Here is an 11,853-nt window from a genome sequence, read left to right on the forward strand (position 1 = left end):
AGATTTCAATATTGCAAGCCTTTTCGACGCCTTTTGACTTTGGCGTCTTCTTCACTTCCACACATTCCTGCTTGCAGTGAAGATACACAATATATAATGACTCTTTCTTCATGTTATTCCTATACCTACACACGAGGTAAATTTTTACATGTCCATAATACTCATTAGACCAGTTGTATGGGTTGAAAGGAATCAGAGGAATAATCGAGTAATGTCCTTGCAAAATAAAGTTCTTTAAAGATCTAAATCTTAAGGCATCCGATGCCATAGTCATAGAAGCTTCAGGTAGTCGAATCTTTTAGGTCAACTGCGCGCCGGTTATTACACTTGGTGCGTAAGGTCAATTAGGTGTCCAGTATAATTCATTATACGTACTTATAATTCTTTATTATTACATTGTGTCTATTTATCCTTCAAAGTTCTTATAAATGACAATGGGCGATTTTGAAATTAAACTATTAAAAGTGAAGGTATATTTTTAGTAAAAAGAGCAAAAATAAACTACATTTAGACAATCATAACCTGATGTAATCCATCAAACTGGCGTTTATTGGTTATACAATAAAAACACCAAAACACTCGTAGGCAGGAACTGGACCAAAGCAAATTAACTGTCCTCGCGCATTTCGCCGGTCACTTACATAATCACTTGACCGCGGCGCACTAAACATAAACCCAGTTTTCACTGATTTTTAAAAACATTTTTGAACCCGATAAAAAACATTAACTACGTTTTCTATTCTTCTTATAGTAAATTATTTTTAAGCAGAATTCACACCTCTCCATTTCACTGTGCAAACTATTTATCAAAATATCTGTTGGTATGTAACGTTATTCCTCTTTGTGCCAAAGTATGGGATAAGATCAGAAGCATTTTTGCATAAAGGTGTTTTAGACCTGGCTTACATGGCACACAGTATTAAATGTGAGAAAGAGCGAGGGGTAGGCCCGTTTTAAAGAAAAATATGCAAACGATGCGTTTTTATGCATACACATTCACTACTGTATGAACCCTTTTCGGAAAGGGTTAAAAGTAATTTTTCATCCTTATTCTCTTCAGCCGGCTCGATGCATACATTTAGATCCATTCCGACGGGTGATCATTTTACTATGGGAAAATTTTTGCTAAGTAACGTTTCCAAAGGACAATAGAACATCGTCGTACGTGCACATAACGGAATTTTATCAAATAATTATCATTTTATATTGAATGGTACCTAAAAATGTTATTTTCCTGCTGCGAAGACTGGAACTTTTTAAGGAATTTATATCAATCGTTAGAGGCATTTTTTAATAGCAAGTCTGTGAATGAAAGACACTTACAAAGTAGTCTATCTTTTAAATCTAAACCCGTAATAATAGGCATTATAGAGACACGGTTATTAAGTTAAATAATACTATTAGTTGCGACAGGTGCAGGTGCGCTGTCATTCTTTGGACTCTATTACCTGGCTCGATGACTATGAGCCAAATATCAATACCGAAGGATCGGTTTCAGCAATAACAATGACATTTCACAGGTAGATTTCTATAATATCCTAAGATGAGGGGATGCTTCACAATAAGACCTTGCATCATACGCGAGACACCACACAAAGAATATATACAGCAACTTTTAACAATCGCCCATTGAATCATGTGTTATAACATGTTCAAGATGATAGAGTCAAAGCTACAAAGGTGAATGTAGATTTAACAGGAGGGGTACATAGTCAATTCTAAAAGTACACTACCTTCAATAGAAGTCTAACTCATGGATATTTTTTGAAATGAAGCAAATATGATTCTTTAAATGATTTAGCAGCGGTTACAGATTCAAAAGGTAAGGAAGAAGCCTTAAACCACATAAAGAATCCTTATTTGAATTCTTCCTGCTGAAGGAAAAACCTTTCGTCATTCTTGTTCAATTTAACTTCATTGGGAGTGAATATCTCATCCAAAATTGAAAGGAAGAATTCATTACTGATACATAAAAAATAAGAAGTTATAACCATAAAGGAGTACGTATATTATTTAGTTTTCAAAAATACATCTTCAAATATGTACATTAATAGCATAAACACACTTTTGTTTTAGTAACTCACCAAAATAGGTTTACACTAAAAGGTACACGTGTATTTATCGCCTGGCACGAGGAGAGTCGACAATTCTAAATGTAGCTCCGCTCGTCCTTCGGTAAATAACTTCATAAATAATCTCCTTATGTCGTAAAAGTCGTGTCAGAGAGGAAACATTTACATACATAAAGATTTCAAAAGGACTGTTTGGACGCGGATAACGCCGCAGGTAGCGTTCTATGGGAACCTGGGTTCAACTAAGGAAATTATTCATCTCCTGGGTCTTAAAAGCCAGCGGGACATTATGCATATGACCGAATTGTGCACACAAAGTAAAGTGTACTGAACTATGCAAAAAGCCAAACCCTTTCATGCCAGGTATAGTGGAATGATGTTTAAAAAATGATGATGAAAGGGGACCTCTTAATACACTGAATTATGATACCTTTGGTCGGGCGAACAATAATGCAGCGTTTATTTTAATAATACTGATTGTTAACTTACGATTCCGTCTCTCGTGGAGTTCGCAAACATCACTAACAGAAAATGCTTCAACTCCACTCCTTCAATTAGCCACTTTTCACACAAAGGTCTTAGTTTTAAGACGAACGAATTTTCAAAAGTCTATGAGCAATAGGTGAACGTCCAGAAGTCAGTAGTTACTTCTCACTCCTGGACATGATTGATAGAAATGAGCATTTCTTGAAACTGCTAATTTGGGATATAGTGTTTGGTGTAGGGTTTAAATTCATGGAACAACGTTGAAAAACAGTTTTTCAACTTTCAAAAACATTATGTCGAATTTTTGATAATAGCAGGTAGAAGTCAAAAAGAAGAAACCGTCTCGCCTTGAAAGACAGTACTGACATTCGAGAAGATTCAGATGCTGATAAAACGGCTCTAAAGAAACGGTATAATACGTAAGTGGGTGAATAAAAGAACAGGTCCAAATTTAGAACAGAACTTGGTCTTCGATTCTCAACCGGAAAGGAAAGCTGCTGCTGCTGCTTTGTCGTTGCTGCCGCGCGGCAGGTTCAGACCGCCGAAAAAACTCCGTCAGCCAAGAAAGAGCAGCAGAAAAATAATTTTAATTCCATTTTCGGAACTGGTTAGAATCGTTGGTCGAAACCTGCTTCGGCTAAAAAATCTGGTTCGTGCACCGCCCGACAGGATGATGTGGCAGCGTCTAAGCTGAAATTTAAACCGATCTCTGACCGCACCCTAGCATTCGTGACCGACACATGGCCGAACACATTACATATCCACTTGGATGCCTGCCCACCAAGGGACGATTCCCGTTAAGAGCGTTACCTTGTATAAAGGATTTGTCTCAATCTAATGGGTGAGATTCGAGTTTGTGAAAGTAAAAGGATTCTTACGCCGATCTATTACCCTACAGGTGACATGAAGAGATGAATGAGCTTTTAGGTGCGCTTAACGAAGTCATACAACAGAATATGTTGCAGGTCCAACAAACATTACCTGATTTTTTGATTTTGAATTTATGTTGTCACGAGTGATTTGGAGAACACATTGCGGATGAAGACTCGTATTCACTTCACATCACAAAATAGACGATACAATGTCTATAATAGAGCGTCAGTTATAACGAATCACTTAAAATGTTTATGGCTCTTGAAGGAAAAATCCAAGAGTACTTAATGATTGAGTCCATCTGACTGAAGCACAACTAACTCACTGACGAAAAAAACACAAACAGATCCACTAGTCAATTGCAGTAACCACTAGTGTCGCATGTGCTGCAAGTTGCGCGGTTCAGCCCACACTATAACGTTGGAATTTCGACTGATGTCTTGAGTTGTGTTACGGCGCGGCGTCGCTAGCCACAGACTTGCGTGTCAGCGATTCAAGAAATTGGTGGGGATCAAGAAGTGAGCGGGAGGGGATTCGGCATCACTGGCTACTACCTACAAAATTTTAGAAAAGAACCTGCGTGGATGTCTTATGGAATATATTACAAATACTTTCTTTCACGCAGGTAGCCCACTTATAACTCTTTCCAACGTAAGGTATTCAATCGGCCACAAAGCGGTCTTCAGGGCCATGTGGCCGTTATTTCCACCACTTTTACAATTTTCTGTGTACGTAACAACGCCAGGCACATGACGAAAAAGTAATACTTGGGCAGTTTCCCTGATTGTGTGTTGCGGTTTTCATATTCGCGTACTTATTTATCGTTATCGTCACTTTTGTCGCGATGCATCGTTTTTCCCTTCCATCGCGACGCCGAACAATTTCCGGCATGCGCATCTGTAACTGCTCCGCCCGGCGTCGTCGACTACCTCCATAATGCGCTGCACATTTTTTCAAACTCCGCCTTACCGGAGGAAACCCCTGAAAAAATTTGCAATTCTTCACCACGCCTATTATTGCATTAAGCAGAGGGGAACAGCGGTAGCTTAGCACACAACTAGAGGGGGGATGGTGGTGGAAGAGTGCGTGATAAGTAGTAATGTGGAAGCAAAACATCGTCAAGCGCCACCAAGCGTCAGGAAGCCGAACTCTTGTTGCCGAACCTTGTAGCACCGTTGACGCAATTTTAGGATCGTATTGATCATTATCCTTGTTGAAGATATAAGGGGTGATATTGGAGGGAACGGCCGCGAGGTGGCGCAACTCATTCCAGAAACTGAAAAAGAAAATAGAGTGTAAGGAAATAATTATTGCTTCATGTGGAAACATAAAATTCTCAGTATTGACTAACTTTCTTCAAATTGTACGTATAGTTTCATAGAAGATGTTCTCTTCTTCATTTAACAGAAAGTTTCGTTGATGAGGTGTTACAGATTCATTAAGTCGTAAAGAAAGACTAAAAGTTGAGAAACGTCAATTGGCAAATCTCTCCTTATTGCAATTTATTTGTTTTCACGGCGGGGATGAACGAATTTATTGCTCGGTCGATCCTAATCCTTGCAAACAATTAGTTTATCGACTGCGTTTAAACGTCCCGTCTGCGTACGAAGCCACAAGGAGAGAAACGGTCCGGGAATAGAATTTGCATCTTATTCACTGTAATCTGCTCTAATTAAGGTGAAAAGCTGTCACGGGACGCTGATGTATCGGCGTGTAATAGTGACAAAGCCTGGATTAGAATCACTGTCGGCGTTTGCTCTGTCTCTCTTCTCCTTCCTTTAGATTATTTCCAATTTGCATGCGTCGACATTGACACAAACAGGCGGCTAGAAGACTTACGAACATCCTCTATGTAACTACATATGTGAAATTCTGATGGTTATTATCAATCTTGTTTCAAGGATTCTCAAAAGCTGCATTATTCAAATGGATTTGATTAAAAGAAATTCAATAGACACATGATTACCTTTAGTTATCATCTGTTTTCTATTGTAGCAAAGTCTTTTAGTCTTATTGTGTCTGATAAATTTTTTTTTTTCAGAACTTCAACTCCAAGTCGAGAACTTCTAATCGAAAAGGGAAATTACAAAAGCATGGTGAGTGATTAGATACTGATATTGCAATATTTCACTGATTCCCTCATTATTAATAAAATCAAACTCTCGTCGAGTTATTATCGAGGGTACCACCGTAAATAGACGTTTCAACAACAATACTGCTCGCCCACGTACACTAGTAACTAGTGGGAAAAAAATTTTTTTTAATGCTCAAGTTCGGTAATCACAAATGGTCCCTTCAAGCAATGGCTTTTATCGGTTTAGTCTAATTCGGCAACTCACGGTGAGCCTGGCGCAGCGTCATTGCCTCAAAAACAATCGGGACATGCCATATGTCTCGCAGATGCATACTCATACGTTTGACTGTAAATCAAGAAATAACAGAAAGTGTATACACACACACACACACATACATATGTAGTATACGGCCACGTTATTGTTTCCTGTACTCTCGAAATGGCTTGTTGCGACAACCTTCAAGGTAAACTACATGGCAATGGGCACACTCCGAGTCTTAAGCTGGAGGGCTTGGCCCCCTCGTCACAGGAAACCTTTTTCTTCTATTACTTTTACAACTTCTAATTGTTGTAAATACACGATAAATGAAAAATAATAGCAGTGGGTATTTCTATAAGTAACCTCTACCACTTAAAGATTTACTTCAAAGTAATGTATCTAATACCAATAGGCTTTTCTCAGAGAAAACATTCAAAAATCCTTCAAATTACAAATAAAGTACAATTATGAAAATACCGGTGGTTTATGGAAAAGTTTATAAATGAGGAGGTATTGTGGAAAGAATAGGAGAATATTCCACATGTGTGATGGACATTAATAGGGAAAGTTAGAGGTAGCATAGTAGGATACCTTTTGAGACATGAAGAATTTACGGAGTAGCTTTCTAAGCGCCACTGAACCATATTGCCAAAAGTCTCCGCTTGCCTACCTTGTCAATCTGATCGCCACTGAATAATCTCGGTACAAACCGGAAATAATACGTCATAAAATTTCGTTATCATTCGAATGATTTCAATTTCGTTTTTGTTCTCAATCATTAATGAATGTGACTTTCGTAAAATCCGTTCTTAGTGTGCTTCCATGTAATAGTCAGAAAATGCTGTCAATTCAAATTTCGCTCCAATACTTGATCAGCAGTCAGCCAGGAAAAGCTCCTTCATATATGTAAAGAGACAATCAGAAGTGTTGATTGATAGCTTAATGAGCAGTGTAGCTTCACCTGATTAAAAATTGTAGTGGTCAAAAGATTTTAGTGAATTCCAAATGGTTCGAAACAATGACAAAAATTACAGCAGCCCCTTCAATGAAGCTCAAAGGGAAGAAGGTGTCGGCTACTATGCTTAATCTTTTCATGTCGCTCTGAATTTAGGTATACCACCACGTACGGATCTTCCTAATATTCTAGACCAGGGGTGGTCAACTCGCTCTTCAATAACATATTTCCTACCCACGAGATTTATCATAGTTTTACATGATAGCGTAGGGTAGAGTCGCTTTTAACAAAAATAAGTCACTTCTATGCTCGCAAATGGTTAATTTAGAAATTTGAAAAGGATTGTTAAAGGTCTGGAGCATAGTGTTGTGCGGGAGCGAATCATGGACGGTGGGCGCGGCGGAAAAGGTTAGAAGTGTTCGAAATGTAGTGCTACAGGCGAATGATAAGGATACCGGAAGATACAGAAATAGGACTTAAAAGGAGCAGAGGTAGACCTAGATTAGATTACTGCTAACCAACAGTTAAGGATTTGGAATGATTTAGTTTTAGGGAAATGGGAAGATTAGCTCAGAATAGGAAAGAGTGGAGGTACGTGTCTAACCAGTCTCAGGACTGACGACCCTATAATGATGATGATGATTATAATGACCAAGGTAGTCAGTTATATATTAGAAAATTAGGTATGAAAGAAAATTAACTCTAATTTTAAAATAATATTTTTGTGAATATGACGAATATGGAGGTAAGTATATCAGTTTTGATGCGACCCGCAGTTATGATTTATTTCCAAAATGACCCTTAGATCATTTGGGTTGGCCACCGACTGTAGTTTAGTTACTTTCAAGATACGGACGCGTTATCACCGATAAGCAAATGGTATTAGTCAATCTGGAGGTGATGACCGAAATTTCCTGGTTATTTAAGTGGCAATTCGACTTTATTAACATTTCGCTGCTCTATTCGGTTTTTAGATGTTTCCTATTGTGCTAAATTATTACACTGATAATGGGAGTATTTTTAATGCTTGTTAAATATTGTTTTGTAATTTTAGCTTTAATACGGTCCTGTTCGATTTTTCATTTTTCGGCAATCACGTGTGCATAGAGGGCGACTGTATTTATATTCATTCTATCCTTGAAATAACCAGATTATAGGATTGTGGGAATAATGCTTGATACGAATCGAACCGAATAAAATATTCGAAATTTCGAGTAGGAAATTTTATGGAATTATTTATTATTATTATCTGGTCTTCTCAGTTTTCACTGGTTAACTTTGAGTAAGTGAAAACATGCTGATTATTATTATTATTATTAATTTTATTAATCTGAATGATTAATACCGCTGATGCAACAGTTAATAATGCCTAGATGAGCAATAATTAAGAAATTAACTAAATATATTTATTATGTACGAGTTTATCTTCACATTCTCAGTACTAATTAAGTAAATTGTTGAATTCTTCAATGTGTTAATTAATAGCAAACGAAAAACAAAATGGTAAATTAAAATAAAATGTCTGACCTGACACCAAAGCCACTGTAATCTTGTTATTGTTGGAACGCTTTCTGCTCACATGTAACATCTTTCTGGATTGGGGTAGACGAAACTGATTTTATAATATTTTTGGAAATTTACTTCCACTTTGGTAGTTTTTAAAAGAAATCTTAATTAGGGAGTGGACCGACCATGCCGTCGCTATTCTCCCAGGCATCTCACGTCTTATAGTCTTTCTTATAAATCGATGAACCTCGTCATCCCCATCCAATACACTATCCCTTCCCTCGCACTATAACTTTACTACCATATGAGAGGTGTCTCCCGTCCAGTTTTAATTCATTTCTTTAAAGAATACTACAAAAAATTGAATAACTTACAGACCGCTACAGTTGGTGAAGAAACGTACTAAAAGTTTTATTTTTAAATCTCTACGCAAAAATGAGTCAAAACGTTTTTATTTAGAAAGGGAAACGAAAACTACATATAGAATTGAAATTCAAAAGAAAATGCTGATTATTTCGTAAGAAACGGAACAAATATTTTACTAAAATTATTTAAATATTTATTTCACATTACAATTTTTTTCTCTTTTAATGATTACCTGCAAAACCAACTCAAACGTTTCGTCCTAGACGAGTGGTTTTTCTAAAGCTAAAACGTTGTAAATTATACTATACATTTTGTAGAACAAAATTTTTCCAAATGATATGTTAATAAAATTTTGCTTAATTTAAAAAGGTAACACTACGTTGCAACGTGGTAACATTAATAGTAGTCATAAGTATGCGCTTACAGTTAGTGATGAACAAAATTGCAAGACTAAGACTGTCTTTATACTAGTAAGCCCAAGACCAACATCTATCAAACAAGAGCAAGACCAACACCTAACAAACAAGACCAAGAGTAAAACCAAGACCGAACGAACCAAACCAAGATTAGAACCAAGACCGATTATGGTACACCAATACCAATTACGCAAGACTAAATTAAAAATTACTAGTTCCGGTGGATTGAGTTGACTTAAACTATTCGAAGCAACTTATTCTTTTCTCGGAATAAAACACTTTTAATACTTCGAAGAATGCCCTCTGGATAAGTGTTCTTTGTTCCTATGTCTGGATAACATATAGTTGAAATATAGAGACAAACTAATTTTTATTCGATATTTGTTGCCTCTTTCAAGTACTTTGTAATTGTACTATTTTGTTCTCTAAAAGGTCAATTTATGCGTCGAAGGAAGGGTGAATTTACACACAGGAGAAAGGTTAAGTTCTCGAGTTTTCATAACTGTCACAACTATCGACACTATTTTCTTGAAGTCATGACAAGCTCGCATATATGAGTTGTTGTGTCGGTAAATCGAAAGATTTATGTTTAGAACACGCAAGATCAAGACTGAGACTATATCAGCAAAATCAAGACTAACACTATACCAGCAAAATCAAGACTGAGACTATATTAGCAACATCAAGAGCGAGGCTATATCAGCATGATCAAGAGCGAGGCTATATCAGCAAGATCAAAATAGAGACTATATCAGCAAGATCAAGAGCGAGGCTATATCAGCAAAATCAAGACTGAGACTATATTAGCAACATCAAGAGCGAGGCTATATCAGCGATCAAGAGCGAGGCTATATCAGCAAGATCAAAATAGAGACTATATCAGCAAGATCAAGAGCGAGGCTATATCAGCAATATCAAGAACGAGGCTATATCAGCAAGATTAAGATAGACACTATATCAGCAAGATTAAGATCGGGGTTATATCAGCAACATCAAGAGCGAGGCTATATCGGCAATATCAAAATAGAGACTATATCAGCAAGATCAAGACTAAGACTATATTAACAAGATCAAGAACGAGCGTATATCAGCAAGATCAAGAGCGAGGCTATATCAGCAAGAGCACAACCGAGATTGTCTCAGCAAGATCAAGATAGATACTATATCAGCAAGATCAAGACTGAGATTATATTAGTAAGATTAACACTGAGACTATGGCAGCAAGATCAAGATCGAGACATTATGAGCAAGATCAAGAGCGAGGCTATATCAGCAAGATCAAAACCGAGACTATATCAGCAAGATGAAGATCGAAACTATATCAGCAAAATCAAGACTGTGACTATATCAGCAAGATCAATAGCGAGGCTTTATCGGCAAGATCAAGATAGAGACTATATCTGCAAGATCAAGATAGAGACTATATCTGCAAGATCAAGACTAAGACTATATTAGCAAGATCAAGAACGAGAGTATATCAGCAAGATCAGTAGCGAGGCTTTATCGGCAAAATCAAGATAGAGACTATATCTGCAAGATCAAGGTAGAGACTACATCTGCAAGATCAAAACTAAGACTATATTAGCAAGATCAAGAAAGAGAGTATATCAGCAAGATCAAGAGCGAGGCTATATCAGCAAGAGCAAAACCGAGATTGTCTCAGCAAGATCAAGATAGATACTATATCAGCAAGATCAAGACTGAGATTATATTAGCAAGATCAAGAGCGAGATTATATTAACAAGATCAAAACCGCGAGTATATAAGCAAGATCAAGACTGAGACTATATCAGCAAAATCAAGACTGAGATTATATCAGCAAGACTAAGACTAAGACCAAGACCGAGAAAACAAGACCAAGACTGAGTCAGCTTTGTTCATCACCAACAGTAGAATTAAAAATAATAATAGAAAAACTAAGAAAACAAAGTATAGAAAATGTAGAATAAAAAGAAAATCAGCATTAATGTTTGGTATCTGATATTTATCAAACAATTTCAAATAATGATCCTGTTGCCTATCGTTCATGGATGCATCACCAGCATCAGCTATATTTCAGTTAATATTTTAACAACTGGATCGTCTTTTAAACTTAACGATTACATTTTAATTCGTTGATGTCCGTATTTATGTGTCGCAGCTGTTAATTTTTTCAATAAAACATTAATTATTATGAGACTATTAATATGTAGGTAATTATTTGTACGGCAGGTTAATAACGTTACGGAATATGATAAAGGTTTTCATATAAAGTCCGGTACCATAAAATAAACCTTAATTCCCTTAAACTGAACCACAAAATAACCAACTGATCGTTACAACACTCGATCGATATGATAACCAGCAGGTGCGCTCACGAAATTGCGAATTTTATGGTGTTCGAAAACCAATTGACGACCGTAAATAAAATTATCCGTTTCATTAAAAATTAAGGACACAATATAAAATACATACATATAATTTCAGATAATTGAATTTTGTATTGAAATTAAAGAATGCCGGTAATATAATGAGGGTTTGTTTTTATCATCATCATACGGCATCAACAGTTCCACGAACGGTTAGACACGCACCTCCTCTTCTTCCTATCCTGAGCTAATCTTCGAATTTCCCTAAAGTTAGAACATTATACATCCTTAATAAAAAAAAATCGGTTGTCTGTAAGGTCGGTTTACTGACGATAGTTGAACGTGACAACGTCATAAGAAAATACTGATGGAATGGTTACATTTTTCAAAAGATTTGATAGATATTTTGTATGGATATAGAGAAGGAGGTAAATGGAAATCACAATTGAATTGATCAAGTTACATTTATTTGTACGCATAAATACAATTATGTCAATT

The 11,853-nt window shown here is 36.5% G+C and overlaps 1 long non-coding RNA gene across 1 annotated transcript; it reads right to left on the reverse strand.

Moving 5' to 3' along the window:
* Window positions 1-463: 463 nt before the first annotated feature.
* LOC108736251 lies at window positions 464-8,411 on the reverse strand. The gene is made up of 2 exons (XR_001937702.1): window positions 8,247-8,411; window positions 464-4,707 (listed from the first exon to the last, which is right to left on the reverse strand). It is a non-coding gene; the product is annotated as an uncharacterized LOC108736251 (long non-coding RNA).
* Between the last annotated feature and the right edge of the window lie 3,442 nt (window positions 8,412-11,853).

This window comes from Agrilus planipennis, unplaced genomic scaffold (genome assembly GCF_000699045.2).
Source record: "Agrilus planipennis isolate EAB-ADULT unplaced genomic scaffold, Apla_2.0 scaffold126, whole genome shotgun sequence".
NCBI classification, from domain to species: domain Eukaryota; kingdom Metazoa; phylum Arthropoda; class Insecta; order Coleoptera; family Buprestidae; genus Agrilus; species Agrilus planipennis.